The sequence below is a fragment of the Cajanus cajan genome, chromosome 5 (assembly GCF_000230855.2).
Source record: "Cajanus cajan strain Asha chromosome 5, NIPB_CcT2T_4, whole genome shotgun sequence".
Taxonomy (NCBI): Eukaryota; Viridiplantae; Streptophyta; class Magnoliopsida; order Fabales; family Fabaceae; genus Cajanus; species Cajanus cajan.
In genome coordinates, this window is record NC_138521.1 from 23,866,261 (window position 1) to 23,893,436 (window position 27,176).

A 27,176-nucleotide genomic window follows, 5' to 3' on the forward strand; every position below is an offset into this window, starting at 1 on the left:
TCGTCCCACTTTGTTTTCCCATGTGCAATAATGTAACGTTTCAACTCAACTATCTATTTGCATGACCGTGTACAGATGTCATTCAAATGCCTCATTTATTTTAATTTTCATTTCCTAATTTAGATAATTGTTCCTACATTTTAAAAATACTAATACTGACTACGAGTACTCATACTAGATATATGCCCAACACTCAAACTGTATCCCTATGTCTTCTGTTTTGTTATATGCCCAACACTGAAATCATAATCCTTGTGTCTTCTCTTCTGCTGCAACCATAGTGCTATACCATGTTCGAACATGCCCAACCAACGTTTGTAGTTATTATCATTCTGTGAGTTCCTTTTTTATTTTACATAACTCGTAAACCATTTACTAACACTATTTTCATATTCTAATTCTAGAGTCATGCTAAACCAAGCCTATAAGGAGACTAACCTCCAGGTTCACTTCGTAGTGAATTGATAAAAATTGTTGCACCCTTTACTTATGTTATTCATAACGACATAAGTAATCTTTAGCAATATATGTAAATAAATTTAAAAATATTACTTAACATATGTAAAACATAAAAAAATTCAAAATAGTTGTAAAAAGTTAACAATTACTCAATTACTTCATGATATTTTTAATCACATGCATATAATTATATATAATATATTTCTTTATTTTTAAACACTTATACAAATGTTAACCAAGTGTGTTAAATGTACTGTTCATATGCAACAACTGATGTTTATTTCAGGAAATCGAGTTCACAAGAATCACAACCATGAATCATAATAGTGTAGACGTCAAATTGGAAAGAGGAGTATTAGAAGACATGACTACAATGACATGTGCACAGATGATATGATGCCTCATAATGGTGCATACGCATGGGAATTCGTCCCACTTTGTTTTCTCATGTAGAATAATGTAACGTTTCAACTCAACTATCTTTTCGGATGACCGTGTACAGATGTCACTCAAATGTCTCATTTATTTTAATTTTTCATTTCCTATTTTAGATAATTTTTACTACATTTTGAAAATCGTAATATTGACTACGAGTAGTCGTATTAACTATATGCGTAACACTCAAACCCAAATCCTATGTCTTCTTTTTTGTTATATACCCAACACTGAAACCTTAATCACAATAACTTCTCTTTTGCTGCAACCATGGTGCTATACCATGTTCAAACATGCCCCACCAACGTTTGTAGGCATTATCATTTTATCTGTTCTTTTTTATTTCACATAACTCGTAAACCATATACTTACACTTTTCCCATATTCTAATTTTAGACTCCCGCTAAACCAAGCCTGTGAGGATGCTAACTTCTAGGTTACACTTCGTAGTGAATTGATAAAAATTGCAACATCTTTTACTTATGTTATTCATAACTACATAAGTATTCTTTAGGGATATATGTAATCAAATTTAAAAATATTACTTAACATATATAAAACATAAAAAATTTCAAAATAGTTATAAAAAGTTAACAATTACTCAATAACTTCATGATATTTTTAATTGCACGCATATAATGATATGTAATACATTTCTTTATTTTTCATCACTTATACATATGTTAACAAAGTGTGTTAAATGTATTATTCATACGCAATAACTTGTGTTTATTTCAAGATATCCAGTTCACAAGAATCATAACCAACAATCATAATAGTGTAGACATCAACCATGGGGAATTCGTCCCACTTTCTTTTCTCATGCAGAATAATGTAATGCTTCAACTCAACTATCTTTTTGGATGACCGTGTACAGATGTCATTCAAATGACTCATTTATTTTAATTTTTCATTTCCTAAATCAGATAATTGTTCCTCTATTTTGAAAATCATAATATTGACTACGACTACTCATACACACTATATGCCAACACTCAAACCCTAATCCTATGTCTTCTCTTTTGCTATATGCCCAACACTAAAACCCTAATCCTGATGTCTTCTTTTCTACTACAACCATGGTACTATACCATATTCGAATATGCCCAACCAACATTTGTAGGTATTATCATTCTATGAGTTCCTTTTTTATTTCACATGACTCATAAACCATTTACTTACAATATTTCCATATTCTAATTCTAGAGTCCCGCTAAACCAAGCTTATGAGGAGGCTAACTACTAAGTTGTACTTCGTAGTGAATTGGTAAAAATTGCTAGATCCTTTACTTTTGTTAGTCATAACTACATAAGTAATCTTTAGGGATATATGTAAACAAATTTAAAAATATTACTTAACATATGTAAAACATAAAAAAGTTCAAAATAGTTGTAGGAAGTTAACAGTTACTTAATATTTTCTTGATATTTTTAATCGCGCCCATATAATTATATATAATATATTTCTTTATTTTTAATCACTTATACATATGTTAACCAAGTGTGTTAAATGTACTATTCATATGCAATAACTGGTGTTTATTCCAGGAAATCCAGTTCACAAGAATCACAACCAACAATCATAATGGTGTAGACGTCAATTTGGGAAGAGGAGTATCAGAAGGCATGACTACAATGACATGTGCACAGATGATATGATGACTCATAATGGCACACACGCATGGGGAAATCATCCCACTTTGTTTTCCCATGTGCAATAATGTAACGTTCCAACTCAACTATATATTTGCATGACCGTGTACAGATGTAATTCAAATGCCTCATTTATATTATATTTTTCATTTCCTAATTTAGATAATTGTTCCTACATTTTGAAAACCCTAATACTGACTACGAGTACTCATACTAACTATATGCCCAACACTCAAACCGTAACCCTATGTCTTCTATTTTGCTATATGCCCAACACTAAAATCGTAACCCTATGTCTTCTGTTTTTCTATATGCCCAACACTGAAATCATAATCTCGATGTCTTCTCTTCTGCTGCAACCCTGGTGTTATACCATGTTCGAAAATGTCCAACCAACGTTTGTAGGTAGTATCATTCTGTGAGTTCCTTTTTTGCTTTACATAACTTGTAAACCATTTACTAGCACTATTTTCATATTCTAATTTCAGAGTCACACTAAACCAAGCCTCTAAGGAGGTTAACCTCCAGGTTGCACTTCGTAGTGAATTGGTAAAAATTTCTACATCCTTTACTTATTTTATTTGTAAAGGCATAAGTAATGTTTAGCGATATATGTACACAAATTTAAAAATATTACTTAACATATGTAAAACATAAAAAATTTGAGAATAATTGTAAAAATTTAACAATTACTCAATAACTTCATGATATTTTTAATCCCATGCATATAATCATATATAATATATTTCTTTATTTTTAATCACTTATACATATGTTAACCAAGTGTGTTAAATGTACTGTTCATATGCAATAATTGGTGTTTATTTCAGGAAATCCGGTTCATAAGAATCACAACCAAGAATCATAATGGTGTAGACGTCAAATTGGGAAGAAGAGTATTAGAAGGCATGACTACAATGACATGTGCACAGATGATATGATGACTCATAATGGTGCATACGCATGGGAAATTGTCTCACTTTGTTTTCCCATGCAGAATAATGTAACGTTTCAACTCAACTATCTTTTCGGATGACCATGTACAGATGTCATTCAAATGCCTCATGTATTTTAATTTTTCATTTCCTATTTTAGATAATTGTTACTACATTTTGAAAACCATAATATTGACTACGAGTAGTCGTATTAACTATATGCGTAACACTCAAACCCAAATCCTATGTCTTCCTTTTTGTTATATACCCAACACTGAAACCTTAATCACAATATCTTCTCTTTTGCTGCAACCATGGTTCTATATTATGTTCAAACATGCCCAACCAACGTTTGTAGGCATTATCATTCTATCTGTTCTTTTTTTATTTCACATAACTCGTAAACCATTTACTTACACTTTTTCCATATTCTAATTCCAGACTCCGGCTAAACCAAGCCTATGAGGATGCTAACTTTCAAGTTCCACTTCGTAGTGAATTGGTAAATATTGTTACATCCTTTACTTATGTTATTCATAACTACATAAGTAATCTTTAGCAATATATGTAATCAAATTTAAAAATATTACTTAACATATATAAAACAAAAAATTTTAAAATAGTTATAAAAAGTTAACAATTACTCAATAACTTCATGATATTTTTAATCGCACGCATATAATTATATATAATATATTTCTTTATTTTTAATCACTTATACATATGTTAACCAAGTGTGTTAAATGTATTGTTCATATGCAATAACTTGTGTTTAATTCAGGATATCCAGTTCACAAGAATCACAGCCAACAATCATAATGGTGTAGACGTCAAATAGGTAAGAGGAGTCTCAGAAGGCATGACTACAATGACATGTGCAGAGATGATATGATGACTCATAATGACCCATATGCATGGGGAATTCGCCCCACTTTGTTTTCCCATGCGAAATAATATAACGCTTCAACTCATCTATCTTTTTGGATGACCGTGTACAGATGTCATTCAAATGCCTCGTTTATTTTAATTTTTCATTTCCTAATTCAGATAACTGTTCCTCTATTTTGAAAACCATAATATTGACACTGAAACTCTAATTCTAATGTCTTCTTTTCTACTGCAACCATGGTGCTATACCATATTCGAACATGACCAACCAACGTTTGTAGGTATTATCATTCTATGAGTTTATTTTTTATTTCACATAACTCGTAAACCATTTACTTACACTTTTTTAATATTCTAATTCCAGACTCCTGTTAAACCAAGCCTATGAGGATGCTAACTTCTAGGTTGCACTTCGTAGTGAATTGGTAAAAATTGTTACATCCTTTACTTATGTTATTCATAACTACATAAGTAATATTTAGGGATATATGTAAACAAATTTAAATATATTACTTAACATATGTAAAACATAAAAAATTTCAAAATAAATCTAAGAAGTTAATGATTACTCAATAACTTCATGATATTATTAATCGCACGCATATAATTATATATAATATATTTCTTTATTTTTAATCACTTACACATATGTAACCAAGTTTGTTAAATGTATTGTTCATATGCAATAACTGGCATGTATTTAAGGAAATCCGGTTCACATGAATCACAACCAAGAATCATAATGGTGTAGACGTCAAATTGGGAAGAGCAGTATCAAAAGGCATGATTACAATGACATAGGCAAAAATGATATGATGACTCATATTGGCGCACACGCAAGGGAAATTTGTCCCACTTTGTTTTCCCATCCGCAATAATGTAATGTTTCAACTCGACTATCTTTTTGCATGACGATGTACAATTGTCATTCAAATACCTCGTTTATTTTATTTTTTCAATTCTTAATTTAGATAATTGTTCCTACATTTTGAAAACCCTAATACTGACTCTGAGTACTCATACTAACTAAATGCCCAACACTCATAACCTAAACTTATGTCTTCCCCTTTACTATATGGCCAACACTGAAATTCTAATTCTGATGTCTTCTCTTCTGCTACAACCATGGTGTTATACCATGTCCGAACATGACCAACAAACGTTTGTAGGGATTATCATTCTGTGAGTTCCTTTTCTATTACACATAACTCGTAAACCATTTAATTACACTATTTCCATATTCTAATTCCAGAGTCCCGCTAAACCAAGCCTCTAAGGAGACTAACATCCAGGTGGCACTTCGTAGTGAATTGCTAAAAATTGTTACATCCTTTACTTATGTTATTCATAACTATATAAGTAATCTTTAGGGATATATGTAAACAAATTTAAAAATATTACTTAACATATGTAAAACATAAAAAAAAATTTCAAAATAGTTGTAAGAAGTTAATAATTACTCAATAACTTCATGATATTTTTAATCGCACACATATAATTATATATAATATATTTCTTTATTTTAAAACACTTATACATATGTTAACCATGTGTGTTAAATGTACTGTTCATATGCAATTACTAGTGTTTATTTCAGGAAATCTGGTTCACAAAAATCACAACCAACAATCATAATGGTATCGAAGTCAAATTGGGAAGAGGAGTATCAAAAGGCATGACTACAACGACATGTGCACAGATGATATGATGACTCATAATTACATACATGCATGGGGAATTCGTCCCACTTTGTTTTCCCATGCGCAATACTGTAACTTTTAAACTCAACTATCTTTGTGCATGACCTTCTACAGATGTCATTTTACTGCCTCATTTATTTTAATTTTTCATTACCTAATTTAGATAATTCTCCCTACATTTTGAAAACCCTAATACTAACTATGTGTAGTCATATTAACTATATGCCCAACACTGAAACCGTAACCCTATGTCTTCTCTTTTGCTAGATGCCCAACACTGAAACCATAATCTCGATGTCTTCTCTTCTGCTGCAACCATGGCGTTATACCATGTTTGAACATGCCCAACCAACGTTTGTAGGTATTATCATCTTGTGAGTTCCTTTTTTATTTTACATAACTCGTAAACCATTTACTAACACTATTTCCATATTCTAATTCCAGAGTCACGCTAAACCAAGCCTGTGAGGAGGCTAACCTCTAGGTTGCACTTTGTAGTGAATTGGTAAAAATTGCTACATCATTTACTTATGTTATTCATAACGACATAAGTAATCTTTAGGGATATATGTATACAAATTTAAAAATATTACTTAACATATGTAAAACATAAAAAATTTTTTTGAAATAGTTGTAAGAAGTTAATAACTTCATGATATTTTTAATTGCACGCGTATACCTATTTATAATATATTTCTTTATTATCGCTTATACATATGTTAACCAAGTTTGTTAAATGTCATGTTCGTATGCAATAACTGGTGTTTATTTCAGGAAATCCGGTTCACAAAAATCACAATCAACAGTCATAATGGTGTAGACGTCAAATTGGGAAAAGGAGTATCAGAAGGCATGACTACAATGATATGTGCACAGATGATATGATGACTCATAATGGCGCATAACCATGTGAAATTTGTCCCGCTTTGTTTTCCCATGCAAAATAATGTAATGTTTTAACTTAACTATCTTTTTGCATGACCGTGTATAGATGTCATTCAAATGTCTCATTTATTTTAATTTTTCGTTTCCTAAATTAGATAATTATGCCTACATTTTGAAAACCTTAATACTAACTACGAGTACTCATACTAACTATATGCGCAACACTCAAATCCTAACCCTATGTCTTCTCTTTTGCTAATGCCCAACACTAAAACCCTAATCCCGATGTCTTCTCTTCTACTACAACCATGGTGTTATATCATGCGTGTTCGAACATGGCCAACCAACGTTTGTAGTTATTATCATTATGTGAGTTCCTTTTGTATTTCACATAACTCGTAAACCATTTACTTACACTATTTCCATATTCTAATTTCAGAGTCCCACTAAACCAAGCCTATAAGGACGCAAACTTCCAGTTTGCACTTCGTAGTGAATTGGTAAAAATTGCTTCATCCTTTGCTTATGTTATTCATAACTACATAAGTAATCTTTAGGGATATATGTAAACAAAATTAAAAATATTACTTAACGTATGTAAAACATAAAAAATTTCAAAATAGTTATAAGAAGTTAACAATAACTTAATAACTTCATGATATTTTTAATCGCACGCATATAATTATATATAATATATTTCTTTATTTTTAATCACTTATACATGTGTTAACCAAGTGTGTTAAATGTATTGTTCATTTGCAATAACTGGTGTTTATTTCAAGAAATCTGGTTCACAAGAATCACAACCAACAATCATAATGATGTAGATGTCAAATTGAGAAGAGGAGTATCAGAAGGCATGACTACAACGACATGTGCACAGATGATATGATAACTTATAATGGCGCATATGCATGGGGAATTCGTCCCACTTTGTTTTTCCATGCACAATAATGTAACATTGTAACTCAACTATCTTTTTGCATGACCGTGTACAGATGTCATTCATATGTCTCATTTTTTTTAAGTTTTCATTTCCTAATTTAGATAATTGTTCCTACATTTTGAAAATCCTAATGCTTACTACGAGTACTCATACTAACTATATGACTAACACTCAAACCCTAACCCTATGTGTTTTCTTTTGCTATATGCCTAAACTAAAACCCTAATGCCAATGTCTTCTCTTCTGCTGCAACCATGGTGCTATACCATGTATGTTCGAACATGCCCAACCAACGTTTGTAGTTATTATCATTTTGTGAGTTTCTTTTTTATTTCACATAACTCGTAAACCATTTACTTACACTATTTCCATATTCTAATTCCAGAATATCCCGCTAAATCAAGCCTTTGAGGAGGCTAACTTCCAAGTTACAGTTCGTAGTGAATTGGTAAAAGTTGTTACATCCTTTACTAACATTATTCATAACTACGTAAGTAATCTTTAGGGATATATGTAAATAAAATTAAAAATATTACTTAACATATGTAAAACAAAAAATTTCAAAATAGTTGTAAGAAGTTAACAATTACTTAATAACTTCATGATATTTTTTATCGCACGCATATATTTATATATAATATATTTCTTTATTTTTAATCACTTATAGATATGTTAGCCAAGTGTGTTAAATGTACTGTTCATATACAATAATTGGTGTTTATTTCAAGAAATCTGGTTCACAAGAATCACAACCAAGAATCATAATAGTGTAGACATCAAATTAGGAAGAAGAATATTAGAAGGCATGACTACAATGACATGTACACAGATGATATAATGACTCATAATGGCGCATACGCAAGGGGAATTCGTCCCACTTTGCTTTCTCATGCGCAATAATGTAACGTTTCAACTCTATTATCTTTTTGCATGACCGTGTACAAATGTCATTCAAATGCCTCATTTATTTTAATTTTTCATTTCCTAATTTAGATAATTGTTCCTACATTTTGAAAATCTTAATACTGGCTACGAGTACTCATACTAACTATATGCCCAACACTTAAACCCTAACCCTATGTCTTCTCTTTTGCTATATGTCCAACACAAAAATCCTAATTTCGATGTCTTCTCTTCTACTGCAACCATTGTGCTATACCATGTTCGAACATGCCTGTCGCCACCCGCCGAAACGGACATTAGCATTCGCGACGATGGTTGGACTCTTTTTTTTAGTTTTGAAAAATGATGGATTGTTAGAACGACTTATTCTCAAACTGAGACCTCATTGAACTAACAATTTTGTTAAATGATTCTCACCAATCCGTGTTAATCCCAAACGGGACCCTCCATGGATTAGTGGTTTTCGCAAAAAGGGGTTCTTGGAGTCGCCACCAATGTTTTACTCAAAACATTGGAAAAAGACATAAGGCAATTGATTTTCGCAAATCAACTTTGGCCATTACAACCAGAGTTGGGTAAGGGAGTCGATTACGTGTGGGGAAGGTGTTAGCACCCCACAACGCCCCTTTCGGGTTCCCTATGACGGATTATTTCATAAATAATAGCGTAAAATTACTAAACTACCCCTATTTATTAGAACGATTATAAGTAAACTATCTACATGATGAAAGCTTTAAACGTGCAATGCAACAATCAAAAAGCGATAAATGAAAGCGGTAAAAGAAAGGATTTGGAAAGAAACCTTCGAAGCGGGCTTTTATATATTCAAAAAGGAGTTAGGAGGCTTTTTGGCGCTCCTTCCCACTACACGTTCGCTCGCTCCTTTCCCTAAAAATAAATATTAACTATGGAAATCAAAGAGATTTCCCTTCGACTTGTTCGAGTCTCAAGCTAAAGGCTCGTGAACTCAAGAACTTAGTCGAATCAGCTTCGGAGAGATTTCTAGGGCAGAGAATAGCTCAAAAACCCAAGAATACTCAGCCAGAGGTGGAGAAATGCTCCAAATGTGTGGAAGGACGAGCCAATGACGTCCTATTTATAGGATTGAGGCGCAGTACGACCTAAGGAGTCAATACGGCCCGTACTGAGTTTTTGAACTACAGTACGGCCGTACTGAATTCAGTACGGCCGTACTGAAGTTCAAAAACTTCAGTACGGCCGTATTGATTTCATTATGGCCGTATTGTAGTTCAAATGGCTCAGTACGGCCGTACTGAACCTCTAGGAGGGCGTATTGAGCTCCAATCCTCACACACCCTTATTCTAAGCTACTCTAAGACTTCTAGACCTACAAAGAATCATCCTAGGGTCTTCCAGGAGTCCTTCCGGCTGACTTTCCTTCGGTCTTCGAGAGTGTTTGAGTCTTATTTCCGACCCGGACAATTTTAGGGGTCTACAGCTGCCCCCCCTTTACTTAGTCGAACGGCTTTTTTTGGTGTACCGGTTGACAAGTAAAGGAGTTGACCCAATTGTCCGGGGAGTAAGCCATCCTTCCGACTTGTAGTGTCTTCAGGTGGGAAAATTGTTGAGTAGCCTCTCCAGGTTGAGTTTGCCCTCTCCAGGGTGAGTATTAGTCGTCGCCTCTCCAGGCTCGTGCATACCTCGGTGTTTCTGACGACCTCGGTAGCGTGAGTTTGCCCTCTCCAGGGTCTGCATGCCTCCGTGTTTCTGACGACGTTGGCAGCTGCATACCTCCGTGTTTCTGACGACGTCGGTAGCTGAGTATTAGTCATCGCCTCTCCAGGCTCGTGCATACCTCGGTGTTTCTGACGACCTCGGTAGCGTGAGTTTGCCCTCTCCAGGGTCTGCATGCCTCCGTGTTTCTGACGACGTTGGCAGCTGCATACCTCCGTGTTTCTGACGACGTTGGTAGCTGAGTATTAGTCGTCGCCTCTCCAGGCTCGTGCATACCTCGGTGTTTCTGACGACCTCGGTAGCGTGAGTTTGCCCTCTCCAGGGTCTGCATGCCTCCGTGTTTCTGACGACGTTGGCAGCTGCATACCTCCGTGTTTCTGACGACGTCGGTAGCTGAGTATTAGTCGTCGCCTCTCCAGGCTCGTGCATACCTCGGTGTTTCTGACGACCTCGGTAGCGTGAGTTTGCCCTCTCCAGGGTCTGCGGTTTGCCCTCCCCAGGGTTGCATACCTCCGTGCTTCTGGTCACTTTGGTAGCGTGAGTTTGCCCTCTCCAGGGATTTGTGATGATTTTGTCTCCACAGTCCACGATGCTGCTTCGACGGTTGTTTTTGATTTTGGTGCCGCTGAGGGCTGGATAACGCAGGGATCCGTCTAGGGGATGTGCAGTTACTCATAGGTTCTTGTGTCCCAACTTTCCATTGCGTAGTTGGTGCCCACTGGGGAAATTCTGATCCCTTGGGGATGCAGACACAAAGATGCTCTTTCTGAGGTGAGCGATGCCTTATGATTGGCTGACGTCCTTTCGACGTTGGTGGAGTATCCCGGTTATCCTTATTCGGGTGACTTTTTTGATTTTCTGGTTTTGTTGCCTCTGCGTAGGCTGTTATCCGCTGGGGGATTCTGTCGTATTGATCTTGATTGGCCTCTTCTGTTAGGCGGATTATCTTGACGTTCGGTGTTTAGCTGAATACCGAATTCCGCTTGGGGAATGGTTATTGATCTTTTCGGATTTTCTCTTTTTGAAGGAGTGCCTCTGAGTAGGCGAATGGGGATTGAGGATCTTATGTATCCCAGAGTATTATTTAGAAAGCCTCTTCAGGCTTAGCTTCACTCGTCGCTCGAGTTGGGAAGCTATCTTCCACTGAGGAAGTCTAAGTCCTTTGACTCGGATATTTTGTTTGGATGATCATGCTTCCATTGGGGAATCTTGCTGATCTTGCTCTGATAGCTTTCACTGGGAATTCGGCCCAAGAGTGCAAGCTGAGATGTCTCTGGGGAGTATTATTTTGGCAAGCCTCTCCAGGCTCAGTTATTCTGTACGATTGTTGGATTTTCTGAATTTTTTGCTCAAGGAAATCCAACCTCTCTTGGTGCCGCGCGGTCATTCCAAGTTGCGCAGGGACCCTCTGCCTCTTCCTTGAAGACTCGGCCATTTTTTCGGAATCGGAGGGATCTCAAACACACTCACAGATAAAGTATGCAGAGGAATGAATATGTTGTGATGAATGAGAGGAGAAGGGACGTATTTATAGAAAAAATTAGGTCAGTACGGCCCGTACTGAATTCAGTACGGCCGTACTGATCTTACTGTTGATATACAAAAGAATGGGCCAATACGGGCCGTATTGAATTCAATACGCCCGTATTGGTGTGGACGTTATGGCCAATACGGCCGTATTCATTTCAGTACGCTCGTATTGAGTTGAAAATTTGTTCATAACCCTAATTTTAGTATGGGCGTACTGAACATGGTACGGGCGCATTGTTTTTTCTGAAGTTCATTTTTTTTTTTCAATAAACAGAGAATAAGTGATCTTCCAGTACACCTATCATCTGTATGCATGTATGCGGTATGATGCACCTAATTCTATTTGATTTATTTTTCAAAAGAATTAACCGATGTGTTTCTTTGCTTGGATTTTTGCCATTCCTCTAGACGGGCTGTGCGCTGCCGATTTCTGTAATCGAGGAATGATGCGTGTTATATCGAGATTGGTGTCATCAACCCAGTGATCCTTCCCTTCCTTTAGAAGACGTATCAACCCTCCTATTGACCACTATATCTCCATGTTTCCACTAGATTATTCTAAAATCGTTTGGGACAAGAGAAAGAAAGGAAAGATATTTTTGTTCAAAAGTTTGTGTTTTAGAGGGGATTATTATTGTTTTGAAAACGGTTTTTGTAAGAATGGCTGGCCAAGGTAGGCTCATGTGTTTAGGCTTGTTTGATTAAACACTTATGAAGTTAAGAAAGTCTTGTTATTGACGTTGTGATTCGACAACTTAGATAGCTTCCCTTGAACCTTTCTTTTTGAATTCAGCTCATGGTACCATCATGGATTTCTTTTGCTTTTTTGATTGTCCTTATTTTTGCCTAAAACACCCCTTTGTGGCGTCTCAGCGGATCTTTGTTTTTGTTCATTTTTGCAACCCTAATTTTTGCCTAGGTCACCCTTTTGTGGGATTCCTAGCGGGTTCTTTGCTCTTATTTTTGCACAGCCCCCTTTTTTGGGTTTCCTGCCGAGTTTTTTTTTTGTTTTTAGGATTTTGTCCTTAAAGGATTTCTTTTTTATCCATGATGGCACTTGTCGAGGCCAAGGAAAGGTGCTCCAAGTTGTCACACACACTTCCACATAAAAATGATGCGGGTTTATTGTTATTAAGACGATTTTAACCTCATTCATGCTTATTCAAACAGGGTTAAAAATAATGTGGTCTAGAAATTTATTGCAAGCAAGAAAAGAAGCAATAAGAACTAATAAAGAATGATTTTATTATAATTCTAGCGGAAACATGTGCCCTATCGAGGCTCGGGGGTCGGGCTGTCCCCGAGGAGTGATCTCTAACAGTCATCAGGTCTATACATCCCTATCGGAAGAAGAAGAGCACTTGATGACGACGACCGGCCTTGACGCTTGTGAACCGACCTTCCTAAAGATCTGGCTTAAAGAACGTCGAGAAGGATCTTGGTTCCTCTTCGTCCTTTGATCTTTATTAGGGTTGTATCCTAACCCTTGTTTCCCCGGATTATCCTTAATAATGGGTAGCTCGGGAATTCCTTGGGAATCCTTGCCAAGTCCTTGTCCAGGCAAGTATCCGTTCTTGGTGAGCATGTAGGCTACCTTCTTCATTTCTCGTGGAAACGTTTCGACATTGGCAATCTCCAATGCTTGGAAGGCGGTCTCTAGAGCTTCCTCTGCTGCATCCACGTAAGGTATGGCAGATGGCTTGCTGATGAGTATGTCATCTTCGGCTTGTACGATCACCAGCTTGTCACCCACAATGAATTTGACTTTTTGGTGGAGCGTAGAGGGAACAACTTTCGCATCATGAATCCAAGGTCGGCCAAGGAGACAGCTGTACGTGGGAGTAATGTCCATCACTTGAAATTCGACATTAAAGATGGTGGGTCCAATTTGGATTGGAAGATTGATTTCTCCCACCACTTCTCTTTTAGAACCGTCGAAAGCTCGGACGATCATGTTGCTCGGGCGCATTTGGATTCCCTTGATTTCCACTTGATCAAACGTTCTTTTTGGCATCACATTCAAGGAAGATCCATTATCCACCAAGACTTTAGCGATCTGATATTCCTTGCACTTTACAGAGATGTGCAAGGGCTTGTTGTGATTCGGTCCCTCAGCGGGGATTTCTTCATCGGTGAAAGTGAGGTGATCATTAGCCGTGATGTGACTAACAATCCCCTCAAACTTGTCTTGGGAGATAGTGTGCGACACGTACGCCTCGTTCAAGACTTTCAACAGAGCTTGCCGACGCGGTTCGGAGCTTAGGATCAACGACAATAGAGTAATCTTTGCTGGCGTCCTATGAAGTTGATCCACGATGGAGTACTCGCTCTGTCGGATATATTTTAACAGCTCGTCAGTCTCCTCCTCGGATTCTTTATTTTCCTCGGTTTTCTCTTTTTCTTTTTCCTTTCCTTTATTCTTGGGAGCTTTATCATGAAGATCTTCGGGAGTGTAGATCCTGCCACTCCTAGTCATGCCCCCAAGTCCAGCGATGTTAGAGATATCGCTGTCGGCAGAAGAATGGATGTCGTATATCCATGGCACAGCTTTATTCGATTCGTAGGGAAAAGGTCTTGGAGCAGTGATCTTCAACGGTGTTGGACCTTCCCCTTTATTCGTCTTGATTACCAACAACGGAGTTGATGTGCGTTCGCTTGATGCGGTTGTTGGCTTACACTTAATAACAAACGGCGTGCAATCCATTCTGAACATACGCATTGATTAATCCTTTCTTTTTATTAATGTTATTAATGAATTACTAGGAGAGATGTATGCAAATGAATGACTATGAAATGCAAAGGCAATTGAAAGATTTCATAGATCTCAAAAATTCGATGGCACGGTATAACAAGAAGTCCACTTTCTTCAACTGCCCTTGCACTCCCCTAGATCCCTCCATGATCTTCGATAAGAATGCATGATATGAGTTGATGGCGTTGAATATGCATGCATTGTGTTTATTCAACTAAGCATTATCATGTTTTCAGGATGCTCCTAAGATGATGCATGATATTGCTTGGTTTGGATAAATAACTTTTTTTTTTTGGGTATTTTGTTTTTTGTATTTTTTGGGTGAAAAGGGGAACTACCTACATGAATGTGATGAGGGTAGATGTTAACACCATGTAATGGAAGATTCTTATTCCTATTTATTCTTATTCTAAAAGGGGAATGTTGTATGTTTAAAGAATGCAATGTATGCTCAAACAATGTCACATAAACAATGCACAAACAATTCACTCATCCACGAACAGTCACGAGCGAATCACGAGGTAAGGGTATCCTGCAGACAAGTGCATATTCAAGGAGGTTCTAACTGTTCTCACCGGTCTAAGGCCCCCAAGGTGCCCCCATTATAGGGACCCAATCCCTTTCGTCGTAAGTCGATGGAAAGCTCCAACGCACTGTCGGACTTGAGTTCATGGTTTTCACCTTGAGTGATGCTTTCCGACAACGGTCTACGAGCACCTATAGACCCATTCGACAACCGACCGTACTAGCAACCACTCCCTATGGCTTTCCACTCATGCCCCCGGGTATAGAGGGAACTGTTGTGTGCAAAGGTTCGTGTGCAGTTTATATTTCAAACAATTGCGAAAATTTAAACACCCAACAGTTATTAAAGCCAATTAGGTAAAACATATTATCATACAAGCGAGGGGTAATGAAGTAATTTTAAACTATCATTTTAGAAATAATCCATCACTAAATGGGACTGACTCTCGAGGCTTCCCCAGTGGAGTAGCCATCTGTCGCCACCCACCGAAATGGACATTGGCATTCGCGACGATGGTTGGACTCTTTTTTTTAGTTTTGAAAAATGATGGATTGTTAGAACGAATTATTCTCAAACTGAGACCTCATCGAACTAACAATTTTGTTAAATGATTCTCACCAATCCGTGTTAATCCCAAACGGGACCCTCCATGGATTAGTGGTTTTCGCAAAAAGGGGTTCTTGGAGTCGCCACCAATGTTTTACTCAAAACATTGGAAAAAGACATAAGGCAATTGATTTTCGCAAATCAACTTTGGCCATTACAACCAGAGTTGGGTAAGGGAGTCGATTACGTGTGGGGAAGGTGTTAGCACCTCACAACGCCCCTTTCGGGTTCCCTATGACGGATTATTTCATAAATAATAGCGTAAAATTACTAAACTACCCCTATTTATTAGAACGATTATAAGTAAACTATCTACATGATGAAAGCTTTAAACGTGCAATGCAACAATCAAAAAGCGATAAATGAAAGCGGTAAAAGAAAGGATTTGGAAAGAAACCTTTGAAGCGGGCTTTTATATATTCAAAAAGGAGTTAGGAGGCTTTTTGGCGCTCCTTCCCACTACACGTTCGCTCGCTCCTTTCCCTAAAAATAAATATTAACTATGGAAATCAAAGAGATTTCCCTTCGACTTGTTCGAGTCTCAAGCTAAAGGCTCGTGAACTCAAGAACTTAGTCGGATCAGCTCTCGGAGAGATTTCTGGGGCAGAGAATAGCTCAAAAACCCAAGAATACTCAGCCAGAGGGTGGAGAAATGCTCCAAATGTGTGGAAGGACGAGCCAATGACGTCCTATTTATAGGATTGAGGCGCAGTACGGCCTAAGGAGTCAATACGGCCCGTACTGAGTTTTTGAACTACAGTACGGCCGTACTGAATTCAGTACGGCCGTACTGAAGTTCAAAAACTTCAGTACGGCCATATTGATTTCATTATGGCCGTATTGTAGTTCAAATGGCTCAGTACGGCTGTACTGAACCTCTAGGAGGGCGTATTGAGCTCCAATCCTCACACACCCTTATTCTAAGCTACTCTAAGACTTCTAGACCTACAAAGAATCATCCTAGGGTCTTCCAGGAGTCCTTCCGGCTGACTTTCCTTCGGTCTTCGAGAGTCTTTGAGTCTTATTTCCGACCCGGACAATTTTAGGGGTCTACAATGCCCAACCAACATTTGTAGGTATTATCATTCTGTGAGTTTATTTTTTATTTCACATAACTCGTAAACCATTTACTTACACTTTTTCCATATTCTAATTCCAGAGTCCCGCTAAACCAAGCCTTTGAGGAGACTAACTTCCAGGTTGCTCTTCGTAGTGAATTGGTAAAAATTGCTACATCCTTTTCTTTTGTTATTCATAACTACACAATGAACAGTAACAACAATTTAGGGTTTTGATAATTTTTTTAGGACTCATTGAAAATTCCAAATTTCATTTTCAACAAATGGGGAAATGAATTGACTAGCAAGGTCATTGCTAAAGACCAATTCGGCAATTCCTATCGAATTAAGGTTAACATCTACAACAAGAGAAATAAGGAAGTCATTTTTTTCAATCATGGGATAAAAAAAATCGTGCAAAGCTATGCCATAGAGAAAGCCAACTTGATATTTTTTTTTCCAATAATTGGGTGTTAGCAAGTTTGTTTTCACAATTTGCATGTCCTTTACTCCTATTACTCCACAAAATATGCCCCTTCATCACTCAACAATGTTGGCTGCTTGTCCAGAAATGGAGCATTATCACAGACAATTGTTATAGTCATCTGATATTATGCCTTCAAGGAGGTCCCCTAGAAAACCACTGGTAATATTGGTCCTTGTTTAACATATTTGTTTTCCTTTTTATTATTTTGTTTGGAATATTTTTTTGTATGTTGTTTAGGGTTTGACATATTTGTTTTCCTTTTCTATTGCAGCCAATACCGACTAACATTGCAATGAATTATCTAAATGGTCATCCTGACTGGGTTAATGCAATTCTGCCAAACGGGTCCAAGGTTGTTTGACATATTTTGTGGTATCCATACCAAGGACTGTTTTCAAAAGGATGGTATGATTTTTAGCATCTTTGCAAATTTAATGTGCAGGACAAGTTCCACTTTTGGAGGAAGGAAGGAAGAGAAGTTTTCCAGGTTACTATTACTCGTGCCTAATTTGCGTCCTTACCATTACTCTTATCTATGAAACTTGTTAATGTTATTTTTTTTGGAACTTTAAGTGGTCCTACATCGGCTTGGTTAATATGTGCATGTTACATATATTTTTTTGTTATTTGGGATCAACTTTTTTTGCGTATCAGTTAATCTAAGGAATGCATGCGATTAAACTATGCCGCCATCATGTTATCTGTATACATACATTTTTTTATGTTTATTTGTTTACCATGTAATCCACAGGTAGGTCGAATGTGGTTGAATGATATTAGTTTGCAGGTTTAATCAACTTATGATATTTTTAAACTATGACTTAATGAATGATGAATTTTTTAATGCACTGTATCTTATATTATTTTCACTCAAATTTTGTTTCTATTAATTTTATACTTTAGTGTTCAACACAATACACTAAATAAATATTTCGCGTACACAAAGCCTCTTCATATTTTATACTTTTACCCAATAATTTTAGGCTTTATGTTTACCTAAACCCTAAACTTACATTTAGTATCAATTTTTTTTGTTAAATATTTTATAACTTCCTAAACTACCCAAACTCTAAACTTTTACGTAAAATGACTCTTGTTATTGTAAAATTAATTAATATTTATATTATAGCGTGTCAAAATTTATTTTTATTTTTACACTTAATATCATAAAATACTTTTTTTTAATCAAATTTGTAATTAAAAATTAGTCAAGTAACAATTTTTTTTATATTTCTATTACTTCTGTCATTTATATTTTATCCAATTACTAAATACATAAATTAACTTTTTGAAATACCTTATTTATCATCTTCTTTTATATTTACTTTATTATTTCTTTTAAAATAGCATTTTTTCACTAAAATTTGTAATTATAAAAAAAATCCCAATAACATACAATTTTTATTTCTATTTTCTGTGTCATTTATATTTTAACCAATTACTAAAGATACATAAATAAACTTTCAGGATTACCTTATTTATTATCATCTTTTATATTTTCTCTATAATTTTTTTAAAATGTCTATTTTTTGTGTAATAAAATTATAAAACATATATATCTTGTATGATTTAATATATATATCAACAAAATTTTATTTATTTATGTTTGTAACAATCATAATATCTTGTAAGCTATCATTAAAATATAGTATAAACATTTAAATTAATCATTTTTGTGTAATTTAATAACTTTAATTTCTAATAATATTATGAATCTTATTATAATTTTTTAATGCTACAAAAATCTTTATCTTCCAAATTATGCATCTACTATAAAAGTATAACAATTATGTTAATGGTTTTTTTTTTTATTCTATGCACTTCTAACTTACTTTAAATTTAGCCCTACTCATCATCTTATTCGCTTCAACAGTTAAAATAAAATATTATATAAATAAGTTTTGTACATTAATTTTTCATTTACTTCTATTTTTTTGTTAACAAAGATATTTATGCTAATAATAATAACAATTAATGAGTTTTTGTAATTCATACAATTGTTTACATGTATATGAATCTTTTGAATAAAATATGTTATAATATTTAGTTACGTAACGTTAATTTCATACAACTAAACACCGGTCCATACACAAATAATTTGAGTACTACATAATTTTAAATGTTATTGGGGACCTTCCCCATATTACTAGGACCACAATCCCCATGCATCACACGATAAAGCAAATCATGCAAATGACCATGATGGTTATAAATCAAAGAAAGAATATAATTTCTGGCGCCTAAAGTTGAAGTTACCATTCCTCGAGTTTGATTATAACCATCAATAGAAGTTGTACCAACATTGACACTTGCCTTTTCCTTCAATGACAAATGTCATTCAATTTTTTTATTCTATTCATTATAATTTTCACCAATACAAACAAATAACACTTGATTTTTTTTAAACAAATGAAACATAGTACTTAGTCTTTTTTGATACTTAACTTGATTGATTGCACACTTGACCAACCTATTGACAAGGACAATTCACTATGTCATCACATTTCAAAAATAACCAAAAACATACAAGCATAAATAACAATACTTTTCATATCAAATTAAATTTATTTGTAATTAATAATTGTAAAGACACAACCATGAGGAAAATATCCTTTACCATCTCCATTTTTGAGGATCTTTGTTACTCACCCGTATGACCTCCACCAAGTCTAATTTGCCTTCTACGTATCTGTAAATCATTTTTTTTAAATAAAGCCAAAATGTGTACGTCAAAAAATACTACCTAAACCTTAAACCAAACACATAGACACATCATGTTTCTTATTATATAATTTTGGAAACTTTATTCTACACGTGTACTGTCATTCATGTCAAAGTCATTATGAGGAATGTCTTCTTGCACTTGTAATTAAAAACTATTATCAATAATAATAACCAAAAAAAATTATAAAAATTAACGCAAATATTGAATTATAAAAATTACATTGTCTTGCACCCCATCAGCCTTTGATACAAAGGATTTCTCAATATTAATCAAATTATCTTCTATAAAATCAAGCAATGGATCGACATTTAGATTTTATGTGGCCACCTTTACGACAGATTGAACATTTCCTTTTGTTGCTCAACTTCTTTTTCTATGGGGCTCCTTTAGTCTTCACAACATTAGGATCACATGTTTCATTATCCAATCCAATAACACCAACATTCTTTTCTATTTTTCCAAGTAACTTCAAAAAATTTCTATGATGAAATTGAAAGTTTCACGTTTTTTGGCTGCCATTTCACAAAGTCTATTACAAGATGAAGCCAAAACACTAAAACGTGCCACATATCTTATCCCACTATCATTATTCCCTGCCTCATATGAAGAAATAATTGAACTCTTGGCATCCTTCATCCAACGCTTGCATATCAATGTTGTAGGAAAAGAGGTGATATGATCTAACCATATTAAACATCTAATATGGCCACAAGGAATTCCACAAGATTCAAATAACATACAATCACAAAAAAAATTACATTCTTCTCTGATGGAAGAGCATGGACCAAGGGTCCAACCACTAGAGCTATGGCCAGGAGATTACTTAAAGACTTGTCTGCTTCAAAGCTTAGTGGGCCCAATGGGCTTGGTGGGCCTAGGGTGCTTCTCACTTGGACTTACTTGATTAAACACCATGTTTTATTTTACATTCATAGAATAGGAAGTTACTTTATTTTTTGTCTTGTATTTTGACCATAGATTAGGGTTTGTGTACTTTGGGCTTGTAATTGGGCTTCATGAGCTTTGGGCTTTTGATACCCAATATTGGGCTCATTCTCTTTCTTGTATTTTTTCCTATTCATTGTATTTCTTGGACCATTGTATTTAGGTCATTAGATTAGGATTTAAGGAGGATTATTAGTTTAATTGAATTAGGGTAAACTAGGTTTAATTTAGGATGCATTTAAGTTTCATTTTGAGTCACATGATTGGCGCCACCTTGGCTGAACATATGTGACTCAAAATTCAACCCTAAATGCATACTAAATCAAACCTAAATGCACCTAGCACTAGTGTGACCGGTCTTGTACATGTGGCGCCAAGTTTTGAATTCAAATTTCAAAAATGATGGCAAAAACTAGGAGAAGTGATAGGAGTTCTTCTCTTCGGATTCACCAAAGCTTGGACCTCTTCAATGGAGATGGACAACCAAATGAATGAACACTTAGAAGGAAGGACTTCTTTAGAGGGAATGGCCTAACCCAAGGATGGAAGCATCCAAGCCTAAGCAATCAAGAGATTGCTCACTTCAAAAGGTAGGAACTAGGTTAGTTTCTAAGGTTTTGAAGGCACTCTCTCTTTCTCTCTTTCTCGGTGACTTTTGGAAGAAACTTGGCAAATATGCTCTCAAATTTCTGAAATTCAAAAGTCACACTAGTGCTAGGTGCATTTAGGTTTGATTTAGTATGTATTTAGGGTTGAATTTTGAGTCACACATGTTCAGCCAAGGTGGCGCCAACCATGTGACTCAAAATGCAACTTAAATGCATCCTAAATTAAACCTAGTTTACCCTAATTCAATTAAACTAATAATCCTCCTTAAATCCTAATCTAATGACCTAAATACAATGGTCCAAGAAATACAATGAATAGGAAAAAATACAAGAAAGAGAATGAGCCCAATATTGGGTATCAAAAGCCCAAAGCTCATGAAGCCCAATTACAAGCCCAAAGTACACAAACCCTAATCTATGGTCAAAATACAAGACCAAAAACAAAGTAACTTCCTATTCTATGAATGTACAATAAAACATGGTGTTTAATCAAGTAAAGTCCAAGTGAGAAGCACCCTAGGCCCACCAAGCCCATTGGACCCACTAAGCTATGAAGCAGACAAGTCTTCAAGTAATCTCCTGGCCATAGCTCTAGTGGTTGGACCCTTGGTCCATGCTCTTCCATCATTCCCTCCCTCTTGAAAAAGATTCGTCCTCGAATCTAAAGACTCCTCCTCATCATCACTAGCTCCTACAAAAGGTTTTAAATTACTGACATTAAAAGTAGGGCTAACTCCATAATCAGAGGGTAAATCAAGCCTATAAGCGTTATCATTGATACGCTGTAAGACCTGAAAGGGACCATCTCCTCTAGGACTGAGTTTGGACTTCCTTTGTTTAGGAAAACGTTCTTTTCTTAGATGAAGCCAAATCCAATCTCCTTCCTCGAAGATCATAGTTCTTTTGCCTTTATTATTTTGTTGAGCATATTTCTCATTTTGGAGTTGAATATGAGTTTTAATCCTTTCATGTATTTTCTTAACAAATTCAGCTCTAGATGCTCCTTCCTTATGAATGAAATGCTCAACATTAGGAAGGGGTATCAAATCCAAAGGAGTTAAAGGATTAAACCCATACACAGCTTCAAAAGGAGAAATATTGGTAGTTTTGTGAACTACCCTATTGTAGGCAAATTCAATGTGGCAAATACTCATCCCAAGATTTGTGATTGCCCTTTAGGACTGCCCTAAGCATAGTAGACAAAGATCTATTAACTACCTCTGTTTGGCCATCTGTTTGAAGATGACAAGTAGTTGAAAAGAGGAGTTTAGTTCCTAGTCTTGACCATAAGACACGCCAAAAATGGCTTAGGAACTTAGTATCTCTATCTGAAACTATAGACTTAGGAAGTCCATGGAGTTTAACCACATCTCTAAAGAAGAGTTTTGCAATGTTGCTTGCATCATCTACTGTGTGGCATGGAATGAAATGAGCCATTTTACTGAAATGGTCCACAACCACAAAGATAGAATCCATTCCCCTTTGGGTTCTAGGTAAATATAGCACAAAGTCCATGCTAATATCTACCCAAGGGGAAGAAGCAACAGGCAAAGGTGTGTATGTACCATGAGGCATCACTTTGGACTTAGCTTGTAAACAAGCCAAACATCTAAAACAATGCTTTTGAACATCCTTTCGCATATGGGGCCAATAAAATTTTTCTTTAAGCAAACTAAGGGTTTTATCAACACCAAAGTGCCCTATAAGCCCACCTTCATGACTCTCTTTAATTAATAGTTTCCTAATGGATCCTTGGGGTATACATAACCTTCCTTCTTTGTACAAATACCCCTCATCCATATAGAAACCATCAAAAGCTTTTTGTTGGCATTTTTCATAATTAACACCAAAGTCAAGATCTTTCTCATACAATTCCCTAATATTATCAAATCCAAGAATTTGAGTACCTAGAGACATAAGCAATGTATGCCTTCTAGATAAAGCATCAGCTACAATATTTGTTTTTCCTTTCTTGAATTTAATAATATATGGAAGTTGTTCAAGGAATTCTAGCCATTTGGCATGCCTTTTATTTAACTTACCTTAACCTCTTAAATATTTGAGTGACTCATGGTCACTATGGATGACAAACTCTTTGGACACTAGATAGTGTTCCCAAGTTTGTAAAGCCCTAACCAATGCATACAACTCCTTGTCATAGGTAGGGTAATTGAGGGAGGCACCTTTTAGTTTTTCACTAAAATATGCAATGGGGTGTCCTCCTTGCAATAACACAGCTCCTATGCCAACTCCAGATGCATCACATTCTAGCTCAAAAGTCTTTTCAAAATTTGGCAAAGCTAGTATGGGTGCATTTGTAAGTTGATCTTTAAGAAGTTGAAATGCATGATCATGCTTTGAAGTCCATTCAAAAGAAACATCTTTTTTTACAAGCTCATTCAAGGGTGACGCAATGCTAGAGAAGTTAGGAACAAATCTTCTATAAAAACTTGCTAGTCCATGAAAACTCCTAACTTCACTAACATTCTTTGGTTTTGGCCACTCTTGAATAGCTTTGATTTTCTCGGGGTCCACACGAACCCCTTCTTTACTCATAATGAACCTTAGGAAAACCACATGATCCACACAAAAAGTACATTTTTCAATATTTGCAAACAAGTGGTTTTCCCTAAGGATCATCAAAACTTCTCTAAGATGTCCTATGTGATCATCTTGAGACCTACTATAGATTAGAATATCATCAAAATAAACAACAACAAATTTTCCTATACATTCTCTCAGGACATGATTCATAAGCCTCATGAATGTACTTGGTGCATTGGTTAAACCAAAAGGCATAACTAGCCACTCATACAATCCAAACTTGGTCTTAAAAGCAGTTTTCCACTCATCACCCTCTTTGATTCTTATTTGGTGATAACCACTTTTAAGATCAATTTTAGAAAATATAGTAGCACCATGTAATTCATCAAGCATATCATCAAGTCTAGGGATTGGGTGCCTGTACTTGATTGTGATATTGTTAATAGCCCTACAATCACTACACATTCTCCATTTTCCATCTTTCTTAGGCACTAACAATACAGGCACAACACAGGGACTCAAACTCTTTTGCACCCACCCCTTGTCCAATAATTCTTGAACTTGGTTCTCGATCTCCTTAGTTTCTTGTGGATTTATCCTATAGGCTGTCTATTGGGTAGACTAGCCCCAGGCACAAAATCAATTTGATATTCTATACCCCTAAAAGGAGGAAGGCCCTTTGGACCCTCACTAGGGAATATATCATCAAATTCTTTTAATAATTGAGAAACTTCAAGAGGTAAAGAACTAGGTTCAAGACTTAAATTATGACAATTAAGCATACCTCTACAAAGAAGAATGTAAGAAGGCTTTTCAACAAGCAAAGTTTGTTTTAATGTTTCATCTTGTTGAATTCCTTCTATTGGAAGAGGTTTCTCTCCCTTCTTCTTCTTTGAAGATTTATGTTTCTTTTCTTTTTTTTTATCAAGTTTTTTTTTCTTCTTCTTTTTTTAGTTTCATTTGTACTTGATCCTCTATCACTTGTGAAGGAGACAAAGGATGAAGTACAAACTTCTTTTCTTTATGAGTGAAAGTAATTTCATTGGTAAGGCCATTATGCATGGTTTTCTTGTCAAATTGTCATGGCCTTCCCAACAAAATATGACAAACTTCCATGGGAACTATGTCACATACCACATGATCTTCATAGTTACCAATGGAAAACTTGACTTTCACTTGCTTGTCCACAATGATATCCCCATCTTCATTCAGCCAATGAAGTTGATATGGTTTTGGATGGGGAATTGGAGTAAGATCAAGCTTCTCCACCAACCTTGTGCTACAACAATTGCAACAAGACTCACTATCCATAATGAGAGAACAAGCTTTATCAGAAATTTTACACCTTGTGTGAAAAATATTCTCTCTTTGTGAAATGTAGACTCATTAGGTTGGCTTCCTAGAAGCCTTCTAATCATCAAAAGTTGACCATCATAAGGATATGCTCTTTCAATTGGATGGTCTTCCTCACTTGTTTCACTATCACTTGAAGTGGTAGAACTAGATTCATCAACACTACTATAAATGTCTTGTCCTCTCAAAATCATGACCTTTTTAGTTGGACATTGAGAAGATATATAGCCTCTCCCAAGACATTTAAAGCATTTGATGTCACTAGTTTTACTACTAGAAGTGACAACATTTTTATTTTTATCTTTTTCTTTTTCTTTTTCTTTTTCTAGACCCTTGTTAAATTTCTTAGAAGAATCATATTGACCCTCCCTCTTGTAGTCTTTCTTGATGTAAGAGCTAGTTTGAGTTTTGCCTTTGAAAGAATTTTTCCTCAAATTTTGTTGTTCCACCCTTATACAAAGTTGGACCAGTTCTCAGCCTTTGACTCTTTTCAACCCAAACCATCTCTCTATTTGGAACTCCATATTTTCTAGAATAGCAATTCCTAATTGTATGGCTTCTTTTACAGCAATAAAAACAAGTTGTTTGTCTAGAGAAATTGCTTTTAAATTTTCTAAAGTTTTGGTTTTTCACAAAAGCTTCTTTCTTTGACTTAAATGGCATGCTCATGCTTTGCTTAAAACCAAGTCCACTCCTATCAAAAGTGTTTCTTTGTTTTCCCAAAAGAATGTTTAAGTTTGAATTTCCATTTGTGAACTTTGCAAGAGTGGATTTTAAATCAACATTTTCTTTTTCAAAAATTTTGCAATGTTCACAAGCATCTTTTGAGGAAGTGGAGTTTTCACAATGAGCTTCACTAAAGTTAAACATAGTTTGAAGATTTTCATGCTCACGCTTTAAATCCTCAAGCTCTTGTTCAACTTTAATTAAAGCATTTTCATACCATTTCAGCTTGTTTTTCAACTTTGAATTTAAGGCTCCTAATTTGACAGCTTCTTCATGAATTTGTATAAAAGCTTCTTGGAGTTGATCATAATCCGGATTGGATTCAAGGTCAGAATCACTTACAATTGTGTCATGGTCAGCTCCAACCATCAAGCACAGGTTGTTCTCCTCACATTCGGATTCATCACTAGTTGTGCTTGAGTCATTATCTTCCCAAGCAATGTAAGCTCTCTTCCCTTTTCCATTTCTCTTGCTTTTCTTCTCCTCTTGTTGCTTCTTCAAGAGGTTTGGACACTCAGCTTTCATGTGTCCCGATTTTCCACATTTAAAGCAATTAAAGGAGGATGTGCTTGCTTCCTCTTTCTTGTTTGTCTTTTTATTAAATTTGTAGGGGAATTTTTCTTTCTTCTCATGAATTTTCTGAACTTCTTCACCAGCAAATTGCAGTTCTCAGTCTCGGAATCATCGGAGCTTGATTCTTCACACATCTCTTTTCCTTTGGCAGATTTTAATGCTTTCAATGACACTCCTTTGCCTTTCTTATCCTGCTGCTCATGTTCATCAAATATGTGCAGCTTTTGCTCATGCTCTCTCAGCT